This window comes from Cyanistes caeruleus, chromosome 28, assembly GCF_971803275.1.
Source record: "Cyanistes caeruleus chromosome 28, bCyaCae1.hap1.1, whole genome shotgun sequence".
In the NCBI taxonomy this organism is placed as follows: Eukaryota; Metazoa; Chordata; class Aves; order Passeriformes; family Paridae; genus Cyanistes; species Cyanistes caeruleus.
In genome coordinates, this window is record NC_141728.1 from 2,746,624 (window position 1) to 2,767,133 (window position 20,510).

Sequence of the window (20,510 nt, forward strand, 5' to 3'; positions counted from 1 at the left end):
GCTAAGAGGAGCCGATTCTTTTACTTCCAGTTTTTCTCCACTGATTATGGCATACCCAGATTTTCTTCTTCCGTCTATTATTCGAGATGATCCATCTATAAATAATTTATCTCCTGTTTGTAATTCTTGTTCTCTTAAGTCTGGGTGTATTTTTGTTTGCAATTCTAGAACTTCTCTGCAGTCATGTATTAATCCCTCCCCTGGGTCTCCATATAGAAACTGAGCAGGGCTTTGTACATTTGTCACTTTTAGTTCCAGTTCTGGGGAAGTTATCAAAATACCCTCATATTTTAATATTTGGCTATCAGTCAACCATTTTTCAGCTTTCTGAGCAAGAATTCTCCTAATATTGTGGGGGGTGTATACTTCTAGCAGTGCTCCAAAGGTTTTGGGCTTCTTCCACTAACACAGCTGTTGCTACCAGAGCTTGTAAGCATGTTGGCCAACCTTTACTAACTGGATCTAAGAACTTGGAGTAATATCCCACAGGTTTTCAGCTTTCTGCTCAATCTTGGGTCAACACTCCATAAGCTGTTTGATTGGCTATATTAACAAATAATTGAAAAGGCTTATCTGAGTCAGGAAGGCTTAGTACAGGGGCCTGCAATAGTGCTTCTTTAACTTGCTCAAAGCTTTCCTGGCCTTTTTTAGTCCATTTCAAGTGATTTGTGGTTAATTATTCTTATAAAAAATTCACTTTTCCACTAAACCCTTCTATCCACTGCCTACAGTACCCCAAAAGACCCAGGAACTGTCTTATTTCTCTTTCAGACTTTGGGGTCCCAGGTTTAGTATCCCTGAAACCCTTTCAGGGTCTAGTTTTTAATTCCCCTTACAAATCCAGTGACCTAAGTACTGTACTTCTGACTCCACAAATTGCAGTTTTGGCTTGGATATCTTCAGGCCATTTTCTCCTAAAAAATTTAAAAGCTTAATAGTACCCTTTGTGGTTTCTTCTTCTGTTTCTCCTGCTATTACCAAATCATCAAGATCTTGTAGTAACTTAATTCCTTTGGGCATTTCAAAGGACTTGAAGAGATTTTCTAACACCCTCCCAAAAAGATTTGGTGATTCAGTATAACCTTGGGGTAATACAGCCCACCTTAACTGCTCTCTCCTGCCTGTGTCAGGGTCTTCCCATTCAAAAGCAAAATATTCCCTACTGCCCTCGTCCAGAGGACAAGCCCAAAAGGCATCCTTTAAGTCTTCTACACTGTACCAGGTGTAATTAGGGGGTATTTGACTTAATAATGTGTATGGATTGGCGACTACCGGGAAGTGTGTGATGGTCCTTTGATTCACTGCTCGGAGACCCTGAACTAGTCGGTAGCTGCTGTCAGGCTGCTTTACCGGCAGAATGGGGGTATTATGTGGGGACATACGAGGTTCTAAAACCCCTTGACCAACTAAATTCTCAATTACCGGTTTCAATCCCTTCCAACTTTCTAATGATACTGGGTATTGTTTTACTCGAATTGGAATTTCTGGGTTCTGTACTTCAATTTTGATGGGCTGAATGTTGAGTTTTCCTATTTCACCAGAATACCACACGGTGTCACTAATCTCCAATTTATCTTCCTCGGTTAAAGACTAGATTCTAAGTTTACTTTCATGAGGTTTTACTTTAATCCCTAAAGCTATTATTTAATCCCTAAAGCTATTATGTAATAATAGCTTTAATTCCTAATAAATTCCTAATAAATTATTATCAGCCTCAGGTATCAACAACAAATCATTTAACTCAAACTTTTTATCTGTTTCTATTTGCACATTCTTAATTATAGGAACTTGAAAAGCTTCTCCTTTAACACCAATGACTGGGATGCGTTCACAACTTAACTCACATCCCTGTGGTAATTTTTTTACTGTAGACCTAGAAGCTCCTGTATCAACTAAAAATGTAATTTCTTCACTATGAGGACCTATTTTTAATTTTACCAAGGGCTCTTCTGATGTTTTGGTCCTCACTAAATAAGGCCCCTGACTCTCCTAGTCCTCCTGAAACATTTTTTCATCCTGTTGTCTCTTTTTGTAGGATTTCATCAGATGTCCCTTTTTGTGGCAATAAAAACAGGTGGGTCCTGTACCCCCTGAGGCAGGACAGGAATGTTGCAAGTGTCCTTTTTGGTGACAAGAAAAACATACGGGTCTTGTATCTCCAGAGGCGGAACCCACCTTCTTCTATTGCTTAAACTTTTCTGTGAGCTTCCCTGTTTCCACAGTTACCTGTGTTTCTTTAACTGCTGCTATCAAAATCCGTGTTTCGTCTTTTGCTTTTCCTCATCCCTTCTTACATACACTTTCTGCGCTTCCCTTAACAATTCCTGAAGCCCCCTCTCTTGCCAATCTTCTAATTTCTCCAGCTTCTTCCTAATGTCCCCCCAAGACTTAGCTACAAATTGAGTCTTCAAAAGGACCTGCCCTGCTGCAGTGTCAGGGTCTCTGAATATTATCACAGGTTTTTTCTCAGTCTCTCCAACCAGTCTGCTGGGGATTCATCCTTTCCTTGATGCTCATTCAAAGCTTTCCCTGTGTTTTGTCCCCTAGGCACTGCCTCTTGGATTCCTCTGATAGTCATCCACCAAAGATCCCTCATATTCTGTCTATCTCTCGCCTCCTGATTATTCCAGTTTGGATCTTGCACAGGCCATTTCTGGTCTCCCCGCTCTGGCCCCTGATGTTCCCTATCCCAGACTCGCATTCCCAAATGTCTCATCATCTCTCTTTCTTCCATGGTAAACAAGATTCCTAAGATAGACTGCAGTTCTACCCAGCTGTATATGTTCGGCCCCAAGAACTGATCTAATCTCTCTGCCACTCCACTAGGATCCTCTAACAACTTTCCCATCTCCTTCTTGAATTCTCTGACATCCCCTGTGTTTAGAGGAACACTCACATAACCGATAGGTCCCTGCTCTGGCCCCGGATTTGCCATCGGAACTTCCCTAAGGGGGTAGAACTGACCTTCCCTTTCTGTCTCCCTGTCTCCTTCGTCCCTTCCTTCTCCCCGTCCCCCTCTACCTCTAGTTCTGTGTGCCACTGGCTCTTCCTGAATGGGGGTACATTTGCATTTACAGGAGGGATTTTGGGGGCTTGGGGCTGAACGGGCTGATCAGATTGCCTGTAAGGGGGTGGGAGATGATCTATCAGATCCCATGGTGATTCCTGTCTATCTTTCTTGGCTACTTGCCCTTTAGTTTGTAAAGGATACAACGAATAACCCTCACTTCCCTGTTTCCTAGTAATCACTTCATCCTTCCCCCGGGGAAGCCACAGGGCAGCATAATCACTCTCTTCCTGGTTAAAAGGCTCTCTTGAATTCACATACTGATTTAAAGCTTGACAAATCCAATCTTCAAATGATCCAAACTTCAGCCAATATAAATTATCTTTTCAGATCATTTATTTTGTCCATTTAAACATGCAATAATTAATCATTTTCTGTTTACTTTTTCCTCTCTGGGATTCCCATGTATCCCAAACTCTTAACACCATCCCCAGTGGACTGTCCTGAGGAATGCTCCCCCCCTGAGAAACCCCCTCACGGTTCTCAGATATCCAAGGCTCTTGCGAATTCCCCTTATAATTCGCAGCCCCTGGGTTCAAGGACTTACTCTCCCTTGAACCCATTTCTGGCAACCAAGAAATCTCCAGTACCAGGAGAATCTTGATCCCCCTCACTCACTCTGTGGTTCAATCTTCCCCCTCCTTTAATATTATTCTGTTCTTTTTGCCAACTATTTGCCTCCCACCTAATTCTCTTCGTTCTTCTTCCCCCCAGCTTTGACTCTTTCTGGCTACTTCCCTTCACAATCCCTCTTAACTACGTACTTAAATTGCCTACTATTTTCTTTTTTCCCCAATGTCTTGGTTCTAGAAGACAGGTGTCCACTAGGGAGAGCAGGAGCCTCCCTTGGGATGAAAGAATGTAGACCTCCTCCCTCTGAATTATTGTAAATTTGAAATCAAGGGGGCTTTCAGGCAGAGATCTGGGGATAGGCATAACAGTTCTTTACTAGTATAACCAGGCAAACAAACAAACAATAACTACAGCAATAACAAGAACACAGAACCAGGGACCCTGGGACAGCCTTCTCGGCTGAGATGGAATGGAGGAGAGGCTTTGTTTTCACAATCCCCTTGGGCAGTCAGTCCCGGTGCTCCTGCAGGGCTCCGAGGAACAGTCGGCTGGAACAGCAGGGATGAGCTGAGATCCTGGGCCGGTGGCTGAGGTGGATCAGCAGCTCTGCGGCGGTGGCTGGCACTGCCACACGTCCCGGCAGGACAGGGGGTGCAAGGCCACCAACAAAGAGGGGAGAAGGAGAAGAAGCAGCCGCTCCGTCTGGGTGATGGCAAAATTCCCTTCTCTCCACCGCAGCAGCTCTTCGACCCAACACACGAACGTCCTTCCCGAAAAACCAAAAAAGAACCAGCCCAAAAACTGTCCCCACCCTCCTTTTCTGTCCCCTTCCCCGCCCTGGGCCCGGCCACTCATTGTCCGTTGTGGAGCACCCCTAAGTACCGGTAGTTAGGTTGTCCCAGCACATAACGGGTAAAAATTCCCCGGGCAGGCCAGAAGGACAAAACAAAACAAAAAAAAAGGACACCTAACCCTCAACACTATCCACCCCGAATTTTTTCCCATACCAAAATGTTACATCAAATATTAAACCTTTAAATTATACACGAACACATACTACTTTAATTATATACATATGTACATGCAGATACAGATACAAGCACAGTGTCATGGGTAGTTCACCCTAAAACCAGGTCCCCTTGGGGTATGCACTGGGTCTCTCCATCTTTTTGCATCACCCACCAAGTGCAACCCGGTCCTTGAGCAAAGACAACCCCACGGATTGGACTGTCTTTGCTGGAGGCAGAATTAACCCAAACATTTTTTCCCAGCATACCTCTCATATGTACCACCGGAACCTTATCTCCATCTGTCGCTCTAAAGGGCTCAGATTGGGCAGGGCCTGCTCGGTTAGTGGAACCTCGGGTGTTCACCAACCATGTGGCTTTTGCTAAATTAATCTCCCAGTTCTTGAAAGTTCCCCCACCCAGTGCCTTCAAGTTGGTTTTAAGCAAGCCATTGCACCGTTCAACTTTTCCAGCAGCAGGTGCATGGTAGGGGATATGGTACACCCACTCAATGCCATGTTCCCTAGCCCAGCTATTTATAAGGCTGTTCTTGAAATGAGTGCCATTGTCTGACTCAATCCTCTCAGGGGTGCCATGCCTCCAAAGGACCTGCTTTCCAAGTCCCAGGATGGCGTTCCGGGCAGTGGCATGAGGCACAGGGTAGGTTTCCAACCATCCCGTGGTGGCTTCTACCATCGTGAGCACGTAGCGCTTGCCTTGGCGTGTTTGGGGCAGTGTGATGTAGTCAATCTGCCAGGCCTCCCCATACTTGTATCTGGACCACGACCCACCGTCCCAGAGGGGCTTCAACCTGTTGTGAATTCATTTTTTAAATATTGGCTTTTCACAATTATTCTGATAAATAATTGTGCTTTCACTATATTCTTTTCTCTCTTAGCAAGTAATAGGCTTAGATAGGAATTCTGAATGGTAAGGATATGTCTCATCTGGAGAAGGCAAGATAACTCCAACAGGCAAGACAATGGGAGGATCAAGCTGTGGAAAACAAGCTATTATCAGCAGCAGGAAATGGAGAGCAAACTGTTATCAAAAAGCCGGTACCAGGACGTTGGCAAGGGGGAAAGATATGAAGCCCATCCGCTCTCTGAGGAAGTATAAGGGGCCTGGACTCTTATCAACAAGTGACCATCTGCAGCAGAAAGGAAACCAAAATAATGCTGACCAGCTAGAATAATGATGACCAGCAAAAATTATGCTGACCAGCAGAAAATAAAATTGAAAAAAAACATGATCCAAGAAGGTGGAACCAGGGAGGGGACATGCTTGAATGTGCATTAACCTCTCGCAGCAAGGATGGGATAAAAAGGACACTCCTGAGATACCAGGTGTGCTCTTGGCAGCACGCCAAGGCACCCGGCCGTATCTCTTTGCTTTATGTCTCTTATTGTCTTTATTAAACATTTTTAAAATTTTACAGGAGTGAACTTCGTTTTTCACAGAAATTGGGGGCTCGTCCGGGATTAAACACCTCACCCCGGGGAAACCAGGAGATTCCAGGCGGGGGAAGGCGCCTCCCTGCCAGTTTTGGTAATCCGCTTTGGCTCTTCTGGTGTCATCGGTGGTAGCAGGGCAACACCCGGAGGACAAGAGAGAGACAAGTAAAGCAAGAAAAAAAAAATAAAAAAAAAATAAAGGTAATAAAGCGCTCCTTCAAAACCCCATAATCTTTCAGGACCTGAACAGGAATTGGTAAGTACTGATCAGGGGGGTGGAAACGGGGGGATGAATGTGTGTGAATGAGACGCAAGCTGGTTACCCCAGACCTGCGGAGCGAGAGTGGAGTCCATAGTACCACGGTTCCTATCTTTCGCGAGAAAATAGGCCGGGAATTGGACGAAGCGAAAGAAAAAGGAGTGAGAGAATCCCCCCGGGGTTTCTGAGACTGGGGTCTCAGGGAGGGGTTGAGCCCCTGGAAAGGAAGGAGTCGGGAGTTCTCCTAAGTCCAGTGTACTAGGAGACGGGACAAAAAGGGGATAAAAAATAATAAATCCCCGGGAATATTGCCAGGTTGAGGGTGCAAACCACGGGAAGTGTGGGATACAGTACCCAAGAAAATCTGGGGGGGTTGGCCAACAACATTGAAGGTACCTTATTATTGTATTGTCTTGGTGTGAGTGAAAAATGAGTGAGAAAAACCTATTAAAGAAATGAGAATGCATGTGTGAATGAGAGATCGTGTATAACTGTATCTTGAAGGAGGGGGAAGGTGGACTGTAACAAGAACATTGAGAGAAGGATTTGGGGTTTGTTGGTTTTTGTTGGTGGTGCTGTGAAGGGTAATTAGTGTTTTAAAGAAGTGAACTTGTGGTTTGTTTTTTTAAGGGAGTTAAAATAGGTATTTTAAAGAAGTGAACTGGTGTTTTAAAGGAGTGGAATTGGTATTCTAAAATAGTACAATTGGTGTTCTAAATAGTGGTGCTTAAAGGAGTAGGTTGAAACAGAGAACACTTGGAAAAATGGGACAGAGAACCAGTAAGCTGGCCTTAAGAGAAAAAAGAATTAATAAAATACCAGAGGATATACCTCAAGATAGTCCCCTCGGGATCAAGCTAGCAAATTGGGATTCAGATCCTGATACAAAGTGGAAAGACAAAGTAAAAATGATCCAATTTTGCATGAAGGAGTGGGTAAAAAAGGAAATTAGACCTGATCATGTTTACTGGCCAAAATACGGGTCCTCTGAGGCTTGGATCTGCCAGGCTCTAAATATATTTGTGAATTCAAAAGAGCCATTTAATCCAGAAGAAAGAGAATATGCCTCTTGCTGGCTAGGAAACACAGAACTTCTGGGAGCCAGAGTTTTTAAAGTATCTAAAACTCCAGAGGTTGAGCAAACAGAAAATAAAAAAAAATGGGACCCCCTGGATGCTTTACCTCCACCGCTGGCACAGGGAGCCCTCCCGCTGCAGCCAGCCGCAGGGGTTCCCCAGCCTCCGGGAATTCCTCCGCTTCCAATGGCGCTGGGAATCCTCCCACCCCCGCTGATACTGGGAATTCCACCTGTCCCGGGAACTCCTGCTCCCCCCTTCGAACAGGGGAGTACGCTGGGTGTCCCAACTCTGGCTTCTGCTCCACCCGCCCTGGCGGCCCCGGCTTCATTGCCAGGCTCCAGCATCCCTGCCCTGGCAGCCCCGGCTTCATTGCCAGGCTCCAGCATCCCTGCCCTGGCAGCCCCGGCTTCATTGCCGGGCTCCAGCATCCCTGCCCTGGCAGCCCCGGCTTCACTGCCAGGCTCCAGCATCCCTGCCCTGGCAGCCCCGGCTTCACTGCCAGGCTCCAGCATCCCTGTCCTGGCAGCCCCGGCTTCACTGCCGGACACCAGCACTCCGGCTGCAGCAGCCCCGGCTTCACTGCCGGACCCCAGCAGCTCGGCACAGGCGGCCCTGGCTTCACTGCCAGGCCCTGCCCTCACTCCTTCTGCACTAGGGATCCCAGCTTCCCTGCCGGACTCTGTTTCTGCCTCTTTTCCTTTGGAGGGTTCAGCGCCTGCCGCCCAGATAACATCTCTTCTTAATGAAGGGGCACCATATCAGAACACAAGGGCAGCAATTAAAGCTCAAAAGCAGCCTGATAATCTCTATGTTACCAACACTAATACAAAACAAGGGAAGGGGGGTGTTAAAAACAGATAGACAGGGAGAGTGGAACCAAGAAATCAATTTATTCTCATTACGAGAAGTACCTATGGGAGGAGTCCAGGGGGGAATGGGATTTGTGAATGCTCCTTTGACTTCTACAGAAGTTAGGAATTTCAAAAAGGAGATTAAAGGGCTATTAGAAGACCCTATAGGCTGAACAATTGGATCAATTCCTAGGGCCCAATATTTTCACTTGGGAAGAAATGCAATCAATAATGAAAACAGTATTTTCCCAAGAGGAAAGAGATATTATTAGAACTGCTGGGATAAAAATATGGGAAAGAGAAAACCAACAAGGCCCACCAGGAGAACAGAAATTGCCAACTGCACCTCCTGATTGGAACCAGAATGATGAAGTTGGGAGGGGAAGTATGAATGATTATCGTAATTTGATAATCAAAGGGATAAAGGAGGGAGCGCCCCGAGGGCAAAATGTTAGAAAAGCCTTTGAGGGACAACAGGGAAAAGAGGAAACTGAATGGCTGGAAAGGCTCCGAAAAAATATGAAACAATACTCTGGAATAGACCCTGAGTCCCTAGCAGGACAAGCCCTGCTAAGGGTTAATTTTGTCACCCGGGCATGGCCAGATATTAGGAAAAAACTAGAAAAAATTGGAGGACTGGCACGACAAACCCTTAAATGACTTATTAAAAGAAGCTCAAAGGGTTTATGTATGGAGAGATGAAGAAAAAGCTAAAGTGGAAGCAAAAATCATGATAGCCACTACGAGGGAAAACACCTTCCAGAAAAATCTGAATCAAAAACCCTCAGGAATTCCTCCTAAACACTCAGGGGCTAGAAGTGGGGAAAAGGGAAGAAATAAAAATCCAGCACAATCAAAATTCCCGGGACAACCCAGGAATACCTGTTTTTATTGCAAAAAGGAAGGGCATTTTAAACGAGAATGCCCTCACTTAAGGAGGGATCTAAAGATATTTCAAGAGACACCTCCAGAGGAAGAATAGGGGGGTCAGGGGCTCTATTTTTTGGGGGGGGACAAATACCATCTGGAGCCTTTGATAACTTTAAAAGTGGGCCCCCAAGAGGAGAAATTAGAATTTATAGTTGATACTGGGGCAGAAAGGACTTGTGTTGTTAATATTCCAAAGGGATGTGATATAAGTAATGATACTGTAAAAGTAACAGAGGCAAAAGGGGAAGGGTTTAAAGTTCCTGTCATTAAAAATGTGGTCATAGAAGGAGAAACAAAAATAGGAATAGGAGATGTTTTACTAGTTCCTGGGGCTGGCAGCAACTTATTGGGAAGGGATTTACAGATACAATTAGGAATTGGGGTTATCCCAGAAGAAGGGAAAATGACAGCCAAAGTGTTAAAACTTGGCCAGGAAGATGAAGAACAAATTAACAAAGAGGTTTGGGCTGGAAAAGGAAATAGGGGTGGATTGAATATTGACCCCATAAGGGTCACTATTGAAAGGGAAGAATGTCCCATACGTGTACGTGTACGTGTACGTGTACGTGTCAGTATCCTATTTCTTTGGAGGGGAGAAAAGGCTTAAAGCCAGTCATAGAAGAATTGATAAAAGATGGGACATTGGAACCTTGTAAATCTCCTCATAACACCCCTATACTCCCAGTAAAGAAACCTGATGGAAATTACAGATTAGTGCAGAATTTAAGGGAGGTTAATAAAAGAACACGAGCCCGTTACCCTGTGGTTCCTAATCCTTATACTCTTTTAAGTAAAGTCCCACCTCAACATCAGTGGTTCAGTGTGGTGGATCTTAAAGATGCTTTCTGGGCCTGCCCACTGGCAGAAGAAAGCCGAGATATTTTTGCCTTTGAATGAGAAGATCCAAATACTGGGAGAAAGCAACAATTAAGATGGACAAAATTACTACAAGGATTCACAGAGTCCCCAAATCTATTCGGGCAAGCCTTAGAAGAGATACTACAAACTTTCCCCACTCCTGTAGGAATACAAATCATCCAATATGTGGATGATCTCCTAATATCAAGAGAAATAGAAGCTGAAGTTAGAGAAGCTACTATAAAACTTCTGAATTTTCTTGAGGAAAAGGGACTCAGAGTATCAAAAGGAAAGTTACAGTTTGTGGAATCAGAGGTAAAATATCTTAGTCACCTGATAAGCAAAGGTAGCAGGAAATTAAATCCTGAAAGAATTGCAGGGATCCTATCCCTTCCTCCTCCCTCTTCAAAGAAAGAGGTTAGGAAACTGCTAGGACTACTGGGATACTGTAGATTGTGGATTGAAGGATACACACAAGCAGTAAAATTTTTGTATGAGAAATTGACAGGAGGGGACAGTATAATATGGACTAAAGATGATGATGATAAATTAGAACAATTGAAATTGAAACTAGCCTCAGTACCAGCCCTAAGCCTACCCTCCTTAGAAAAACCCTTTCATTTATATGTTAATGTAGAAAATGGAGTAGCTCACGGGGTTTTAGTTCAAGAATGGGGGGGGGTGAAGAAACCAATAGCCTTTCTATCCAAATTATTGGATCCAGTGAGCCATGGCTGGCCAGTATGTATTCAAGCAATAGCAGCTACTGCTATTTTGGTGGAGGAAAGCCGTAAGCTCACCTTTGGAAGTAAATTAATTGTATGCACTCCTCATGCTGTTCGAAATGTGCTAAATCAAAAAGCTGAGAAATGGTTAACAGACTCCAGGATGTTAAAACATGAAGCAATCTTAATTAACAATAATGATTTGACAATAGAAACAAGCAGGAGTCTCAATCCGGCCCAATTCCTGTATGGGGAACCAAAAGATGATTTGGTACATAATTGTCTAGAAATTATACAATACCAAACTAAAGTTCGGGAAGATTTAGCAGAACAAGCCCTTTTGGAGGGAAAAAAAATATATGTTGATGGTTCATCCAGATGCTTGCAAGGAAAAAGAATGTCGGGATATGCTGTAGTTGATGGGGAAAATATGCAGACCATCGAAAAAGGAAGTCTACCTTCAAACTGGTCTGCTCAATCTTGTGAATTATATGCTTTAAAAAGAGCACTGGAACATTTAGCACATAAAAAGGAGACAATCTATACTGATTCAAAGTATGCCTTTGGAGTAATTCATACCTTTGGGAAAATTTGGGAAGAAAGGGGGTTACTAAACTCAAAAGGGAAAGGACTAGTACATGAGGGACTTATTTTAGAAGTTTTAGAAGCATTAAAACTGCCTGAGGAGATAGCTGTAGTACATATCAAAGGACACCAAAAGAAAATGACACCTGAAATAAGAGGGAATAACTTGGCGGATCAAGAGGCTAAAGAGGCAGCAGAAAATGGGGACAAACGAGTAATGTTAATTTTAACCCCAGACAGGGAAGAATTGGAAATCCCTAAATTTAATGAGAAAGAAGAAAAAGAATTACTCAAGATAGGGGGAGAACGAGATCAGTCTGGAAAGTGGAAACTCCCTGATGGGAGACAGTTACTTAATAAACCACTCACCAGGAAAATATTAGAAGATATGCATCAGAAAACTCATTGGGGTACTCAGGCTTTGTGTGATCACTTTCTAAGGGATTTTGGATGTATTGGAATTTTTGGGGTAGCAAAACAAATAACTGAAAACTGCATAACTTGCCAAAAGGTAAATAGAAAAATAATGAGAAAAACACCATTGGGTGGCCGTGAATTAGCCTTACGGCCATTCCAAAGTATTCAAGTGGATTTTACTGAACTTCCCCAAGTCCAAAAATGGAAGTTCCTATTAGTAATAGTAGACCACTTAACTCACTGGGTGGAAGCTATTCCCGCTGCCAGGGCCACAGCTAATGTGGTGTGTAAAACTCTTTTGGAACAGATTATTCCCAGGTATGGAATGATTAATAAAATAGACTCAGATAGAGGAACACATTTTACATCTAAAGTCTTACAGCAAATAACCCAAACCTTGGGAATAAAATGGGAATTGCATACCCCCTGGCACCCACAAAGTTCAGGCCGGGTGGAAAGAATGAATCAAACTTTAAAGAAGACCTTAACAAAATTAATGATTGAAACCCAGATGTCCTGGGTAAAATGTTTACCCCTGGCTCTATTAAGGGTTCGAACACAACCCAGGTCAGACCTGGGAGTGTCACCCTATGAAATGATGTTTGGACTACCCTTCCTTACCACCCGACATGAAACCGCCACTTATGAAGTAGGAGAAGTAAGTGTCAGAAAATATGTCACCACAATTGCTAAAACACTTGAAAACTTAAGGCTAAAAGGAATGATCCCTCAAACCACCCCTTTAGAGTTCAAAATTCATAATATTCATCCAGGAGAATGGGTACTGGTAAAGACATGGAAGGAACAATCTTTAACTCCTCAATGGGAAGGTCCTTTTCAGGTACTGCTGACAACGGAGGCTGCAATCCGGAGCAGGGAACGAGGGTGGATCCACGCCAGTAGAATCAAGAGACCTGTGAAGAAACCTGAGGAATGGACTATAACTTCTGAACCGGGTGATACCAAACTGACTCTAAAGCGGGGGCTGGGCGGTAATGAACTGAGACAATCCACAGGATCTAAGGGATGAGCAAAGAATCACACCTAATTGGGAAGTGAAACCAAGCCTGTATCAGTGGTTTCAAGTCCTGCCTGGACAAGTTCTGAGACACCTTCGATATCCACCTTGGGGAGGAATACTCCCACTCCAAACAGGAGGATCGGGGCTGTTTCGGTCGGGAAATCCTCATATTTTTGCTTTGGCCTGTGATCTGTATAAAGAAGGGGGAGAATTACAACTTCTATCAGTGCCACACCATATACCTTGTCTAAATCATCCCAATACGGGACATGCTAGCTGGGTTAAATATAAGTGTTTAATTTGTGGGAAAAATTGGTATTGCAGCTCACACAATCGGCGTTCTTGTTGTAGGGAGTGTCGAGCACAAAATCGATCCTCTGTCCAAACGGAGTTGCAGGCAACTGAAATAATAACTCTGCTCTGTGGATGGGAATTACTGGTGCCTGTTGAGTGGGAAATACCTGAGGAACAGTGAAATACTACTGTTAAAAGGTGTCAAAAGAGATTTGCTTGGAAATTACAAAAGAGGAAGTGACAAGGAAATAGGGGGCAAGACCAGATTGGCCTCTATAACTCGCCACCGAGAAGAATATAAAACACCTGCTGTGAGCTGCAACCTCATAGGCAGGATGGGTGGGGGTGTAAGCCATACTGGACCCCTATTATTCCTTCTTCTGTCACTTATCCTTCTCCCTTTTGAGACACCAGCAAAGCCATGTTACAAATGCTATCGAAAACTGTACATGGAAAGACGCCGGGGTTTCTTTCTTATTACCCACACCAATATCAATAGTCACTGCTATAACCCATCCAAGTTAAGTACCTGTATACATAAAGAAGAAAAATATTGGATCACAGAAAACTTAGGAGTCAGTAGTACTAGATTGGGAAGCACTTGCCCAAAAGGAGAAAAATGGATTTGTTTCACGGGGGCGGTCAAGGGAAAGACCCAAGATTTGAGAAAAGAACAAGTGATAAGAAAAAACATAAAACCAACACAGCAACCTAAACCTAACTTAACCTCACGTCAGGACTTGTATGCAAGGCTCAAACAGCAATTAAAAGGAGAAATAGATATCTCAAGACTAGGAAAAAACCTGTTTGTGGATTTAGGGGAAAGGATAAGTAAAGAACTTAACATAACGAACTGTTGGGTCTGTGGAGGAGCTTTAATGACGGAGGAATGGCCATGGAAAGGTAGTAGCATAGGCCCAGTGGAACTCCTTAAGTGGAACCGGACCAATATAAGAGGGGGGACTCGACCAGAAGGATGGATTCTAAGTTCAACAGTGATAGGGGAGGAATGTTTGTGGCGAACTGGTAAGGAATTTATTAAAGAAATAGGGAAAACTCCCTGTAAAAGGTATAAGGTTAGCAATGGAACTTCTACATGGTGGATCCCAGAGGAACCAACTCTGTATTGGACTCAAGGAAAAGTAAAAGAAAAGAATTGTGTTTATGATAATCGAACCACACTCTTCAGATGTAATGGTAAAGGGAAAAATCCTTACTCTGGAATCCCAGAAATATCTAAATTTTGGGAAAATATAAATCAACAGAAAAATGACTATTGGAAGGCACCAGATGGCTTATTTTGGATATGTGGGAAAAGGGCATACCCAAAGCTCCCTTCACAATGGAAAGGGAGTTGTACTCTGGGAATCATTCAACCAGGATTCTTCCTTTTGCCAGGACCAGATGGAGATCAATTGGGAGTGCCGGTTTATGAGGACCTAAAAAGAAATAAAAGGGAATTGTTTGGAGGACCTCAAAAATGGGGAGATGAGGAATGGCCCCCTGAACGCATACTAGAAACATATGGACCAGCTACTTGGGCACAAGATGGAAGCTGGGGATATCGAACCCCAATTTACATGCTAAATCGCATTATAAGACTCCAAGCTGTGGTAGAAATCATAACCAATGAAACAGCTGGGGCTATGGAATTAATAGTCAGTCAGCAACGCCAAGCCAGAGCTGCAATATATCAGAATAGACTGGCTTTGGACTATCTATTGGCTGAAGAAGGGGGTGTTTGCGGGAAATTTAATACATCAGATTGTTGTTTGCAAATTGATGACAATGGAAATGCCGTTCTAGATATCGCCAAGAACATCAGAAAAATAGCCCATGTGCCAGTCCAAAAATGGGAGTCAATGATGACCACTAATTGGTGGGATAACCTGCTGGGGACAGAATGGTGGAAGAAGCTAGGTTTCTTCCTCCTATGCGCTACAGCTGGTTTAATATTCCTTCCTTGTCTAATCCCCTGTTTCATCCAACTAATCACCAAAGTGGTGCAGGGCATGCAAATAGTAGCAATGCCTACAGAACCAAAATTGGCCACATCTGGAACGGCACAAAAAGTCATGGTATTAAGAAAACAAAATAATGTGAAAGATCCATTGGAAGAAGCTAAACTGATTTGTGAGAAAAATGAACGAGTGCTAGAAGCTAGAAAACAAGAATTATTGCTCAAGCCAAATGATTTATAAAAAAAATAAAAGGAGGGCTTGTTGTGAATTCATGTTGTAAATATTGGCTTTTCACAATTATTCTGATAAATATATTATATGCTTTCACTATATTCTTTTCTCTCTTAGCAAGTTATAGGCTTAGATAGGAATTCTGAATGGTAAGGATATGTCTCATCCGGACAAGGCAAGATAACTCCAACAGGCAAGACAATGGGAGGATCAAGCTGTGGAAAACAGGCTGTTATCAGCAGCAGGAAATGGAGAGCAAACTGTTACCAAAAAGCCGGTACCAGGACGTTGGCAAGGGGGAAAGATATGAAGCCCATCTGCTCTCTGAGGAAGTATAAGGGGCCTGGACTCTTATCAACAAGTAACCATCTGCAGCAGAAAGGAAACCAAAAACTCCGAAATAATGCTGACCAGCTAGACCAGCAAAAATTATGCTGACCAACAGAAAATAAAATTGAAAAAATATGATCCAAGAAGGTGGAACCAGGGAGGGGACATGCTTGAATATGCATTAACCTCTCGCAGCAAGGATGGGATAAAAAGGACACTCCTGAGATACCAGGTGTGCTCTTGGCAGCGCGCCAAGGCACCCGGCCGTATCTCTTTGCTTTATGTCTCTTATTGTCTTTATTAAACATTTTTAAAATTTTACAGGAGTGAACTTCGTTTTTCACACAGGCAAAGGAAAAAAAAAAAAATGAAAAGATTTTTCAAGAAGATTAGGGCTGTCAGAGGCTCTTTAATTTGGGGACAAGAACATCCAAGGAACCCTTGATAAAATTAAAAGTGAGTCCCCAATGGCAGGAAGTAAGCTTTTTAGTGGACACTGGAACAGAGAGAGGTACTCTGCAGAAATTGCCAGAGGGGTGTGTGACAAGCAAGGAAAAAGTTTTTGTAATTAGAATCAAGGGGGATCCTTTCAAAGTATCTGTAATAGAGATGTAGAAATAGAATCGGAAAATAAAATTTGTTTAAGAAATTTATTGCTTGTAGAAAAAGCAGATTATAATTTATTAAGAAGAGACATGATTTTGCATTAAGAATTAATATCGTTGTTAAAAACTCTGAATTAGTAGTAAAAATATTCAAACTGACTCCCAAAGACGAAGAAGAAATTAACCCTAGAGTGTGGCACTCAAAAGGAGAAATAGGGAAATTAGATATCAAGCCTATTAAAATAGAAAACGAGGACCCTGAAGACCCTATAAGGATCAAACAATATCCCATCCCGATGGGAGGGAGAAGGAGATTAAAACAAGTAATTGACGACCTCCTTAAAGAGGGTACCCTGGAACCCTGTATGTCTCAGCATAACACCCCCATCCTGGCTGTAAGAAAAACAGATAGCAGTTTACGATTGGTTCAGGACCTCAGAGCTGTAAATGTTAGAACCCGAACCAGATTCCTGGTGGTGGCCAGTCCTTACACTTTACTGAACAGGCTCTCACCTAAAGATGTATGGTATAGTGTAATCGATTTAAAAGATGCTTTTAGACTTGCCCTCTAGATGAAAAGAGTAGAAATTTCTTCGCCTTTCAGTGGGAGGACCCGGACACAAACCGAAAGCAACAGCTGAGGTGGACCGTCCTCCCACAGGGGTTTGTAGAATCCCCAAATCTGTTCAGACAAGCTCTGGAACAACTACTCACCCAATTCATTCCAGAGGAGGGGACAAAATTGTTACAATATGTAGATGACTTGTTAATTGCCGGAACGACGGAAGAAAAGGTGAAGAAAAGCACGATTTCTTTACTGAATTTCTTGAGACAGAAGGGGTTAAAGGTATCTAAATCCAAATTGCAATTCACAGAACCCGAAGTAAAATATCTTGGTCACTGGATATCTCAAGGGAAAAAGAAATTAGACCCTGAGAGAGTGGCAGGGATTCTTGCACTCCCTGCCCCAAAAACAAAAAAGACAGATAAGACAATTTTGGGGGCTCCTGGGATATTGCAGACAATGAATTGAAAGATTTAGTGAAAAAGTAAAATTTCTGTATGAAAGGTTAAACACTGATAAGTTGAAATAGACTGAGCAAAATGAATTTAATTTTCAGAAATTAAAGGACGCACTCATAACTGCCCCCGTACTAACTTTACCGGATACCAATAAGAATTTCAATTATTCGTAGATGTGAATAGACAAGCAGCACAAGGAGTTCTGACCCAAGAGTGGGCAGAAAAAAGAAGCCCATGAGGTTTCTCTCAAAATTTTTAGACCCGGTTAGTTGGAGTTGGCCTACTTGTTTGCAAGCAATTGTGACAGTGGCTTTATTAGTAAGAGAAGAAAAAAAAAAAAAAAAAAAAAAAAAAGGGTAACTTTTGGAGCTCCCTTGATAGTCTACATGATGTAAAAAATATCTTACAACAAAAAGCGGAAAAGTAGTTGACTGATTTGAGGCTTCTGAAATATAAAGCCATCTTAATCAGCTCGCCTAGTTTAGAATTAAGAACCACTACTGCGCAGAATCCTGCGCAGTTCCTGTTTGGGGAACCAACAGAGAAACTATTACACAATTGCATTAGAACTGTGGAATTGCAAACTAAAGTTAGACCAGATTTAGAAAATCAGGAGTTAGAAAGAAGAGAAAAGTAGTTTATAGATGGATCCTCGAAAGTTGTTGAGAGAAAAAAAAAGTCAAGATATGCTATAGTGAATGGCATATCAAGAAGCATTGTGAAATCAGGCCCCCTGAAAGCAAGCTGGTCTGCACAAGCTTGCGAGCTTTACGCTCTCCTGAGAGCCCTCCAGGGGTTGAAAGGAAAGAGGGGGATCATCTATACAAATTCGCGGTATGCTTTTAAGGTAGTACATACTTTTAAGAAAATTTGAGAAAAAGAAGTCTGATAAAGACAAAAAAAAAAAAAGAGTTAATCCATAAGGAAATCATTCGACAAATTCTACAGGCTGTCAGAGAACCAAAAGAAATTATCAGTTGTCCATGTAAAAGGACACCAAACAAGATGGCAGTTCCACACCCAAGGTAACAACCTGGCAGTCAAAGAGGCAAAACGAGCGGCTTTGTTAACCAATCTGCAGAAAAGAGGACTGATTCCCCAAAGCACAACACTGGGATTTGCCATACACCAAATGCAGCCTGGGGATAAAGTCCTGATCAAAGCTTAGAAAGAGCTCCCCCTCAACCCTCACTGGGAAGGACCGTTTCTCGTCCTCCTGACCACAGACACAGCTGTCCGGACTGCAGAAAGGAGCTGGACACACTCACCTCGAGTGAAAAAAAGTAACAGATTACAACTCCTCCGAGTGGAAAGTCACCACACCTCCGAGAGAGCTGAAAATCAAACTCCGGCGTCATCACAAATGACAAGTGACGACCAGATAAGTTGTATTAATCCTGATTGTAATTGTTTTTCATTTATCCACTTCGAGTGTGCTTATTGTAAACAGATTTGGGTAGCCCACTGTTTAAGAGGGTACAAACCTAAAGAATTGTGCACAAAGTGTCTAGAGAAAGAACAGGTGGAGACTAGCCGTTTCTTAACACTTGCCACCCGGGCGGGGTCCTTGGAACTAAACTCTCCTGAGTGGTTCCTATTGTTCCAAAAGGGGTTAAGAGGCCAGTTAGATTCCAAAGCCAAGGCTTTAGAAATCGAGTGCCGAAAAACAATTAAAGTTTAAAGTACTGTGTAGGACAGACCCAACTAAATCGTCTCGGTGGGCTACTTTCAAAAGAAGGTACACCTTAAGGACTACAAGGGCCCCTGAAGACAGTCCCTGCTGCCGAGAAGATAATAATCCCCGCCGTATGTTCCTATACGGGCGAAGGGCAAGGCAGAGAGATGCAATGGTGGGGAATCCTGATAGTCCTGAACCTAGCCGTGTGCTTGGCCGAAGGAATGAGTCCCGAGGCACCTCCGGGGGAGAGTCCCCTGGGGAAGTGTGAGCAGTGTCAGACTGCCACAGAAACTGGACGAAAGACTGACTGTCCTCCAGAACTGCAAAAGGGGATGTGTTTTTCCAACGGCACTCAGTATAAGATCTGTAAATTAAAGGGGGAGGTCTGGTGTTACCGCTCAGAGGCAAGTTTTAAAGACGGGCAGTTTCAAACTCCTGAAAGACGAAAGATCAAAACTACCCACTTCAGGTACAAGAGAGAAGTGGGAGGGATTCCTCCGATTTCAATTTATAGTCAATGTAATAAAACCATCTAGATCAGAAGAAAAAGACAATCCACCTTTGTAGCATATTACAAAATCAATCCTATGTTACAATAAAGCGAACTTGAAAACGTGTACTATAAGTGGAAAAATGTATTAAGAAGATAGAAATTTGAAACATGAAAAAAAAGCTTCCTTCAATAATGAACCAATAATTTTAGATTTGTTAAAAAGTGAAGTTGACCGGGTATGTTTACAATTTGACCAAGTATTCTGTTTCTCCAGAGATGAAGACGAGTTAAATCCTAAAAGCAAAATATCAGACTGGGAGAAAAGTGAATGTGGTTAATCTCACACTCATCCCTCTGTAAGATTGAATAAAATAATACGAATTTTTAATGTGGTCAAATTATTAGGTGGGGGACTGTAATAAAGAATTGGATGAATAAAAATTCGAAAGAAAAGGTTTAAATAAAGTATATGTAATTGTAAATGATGAAAATATGGAATGAGAAATCCTCCTCCAGGTCGAGGCAGGATTTCTCTTCCAAAGCAACAGATTGCAGCCAAGCACCCAGATAACAATCGCAAGCAGGCACATCAGCCCAGAAAGAATAGACAGGACACGGGCCATCGAACAAACAAAGGAACGGGCCCGGACGAGATATCACCGAGCCCGAGCATCTCCGCCCTGCCCACCTGTGTTGGAGAAATGGAAAACTAGACAAAGGAAGAGGAGACAGCCGAGATAGCCATCGGCTCCAGGATGGGTGCCACCACTCCACCCTAATGGCCCGGACCAAAATGATATCAAAAAGACATCCTGGACCTCTTTACATATGAGGAGCCTCTGCCCAACGTCTATTGACCCTATTCTCCGGTGCCAGGAAATCTATTCTTCGAACAATTAAGAACCTCTTAGCAAAGGGTGCCTGCTTGGAATTTGGCCTCGGGACACAAACTTCCTATAAAAACCCAGGCCAAAGGACTCTCAGGCGTGGATTTGGGAGCATCTATACCTTGCGTATAGACCCTGTCCACCCAGCGCTGCGCTGCTTATTTTATTGTGGTTTTTTCTCG

The 20,510-nt window shown here is 43.0% G+C and overlaps 1 protein-coding gene and 1 pseudogene across 2 annotated transcripts in view; both read right to left on the reverse strand.

The window, feature by feature from the left end:
* Positions 1 to 20,510, reverse strand: part of LOC147649040 (uncharacterized) — a 636,047-nt gene that overhangs the window by 154,716 nt on the left and 460,821 nt on the right. The window lies entirely within an intron of this gene.
* On the reverse strand, positions 1,990 to 3,630 carry LOC147649044 (uncharacterized; annotated as a pseudogene).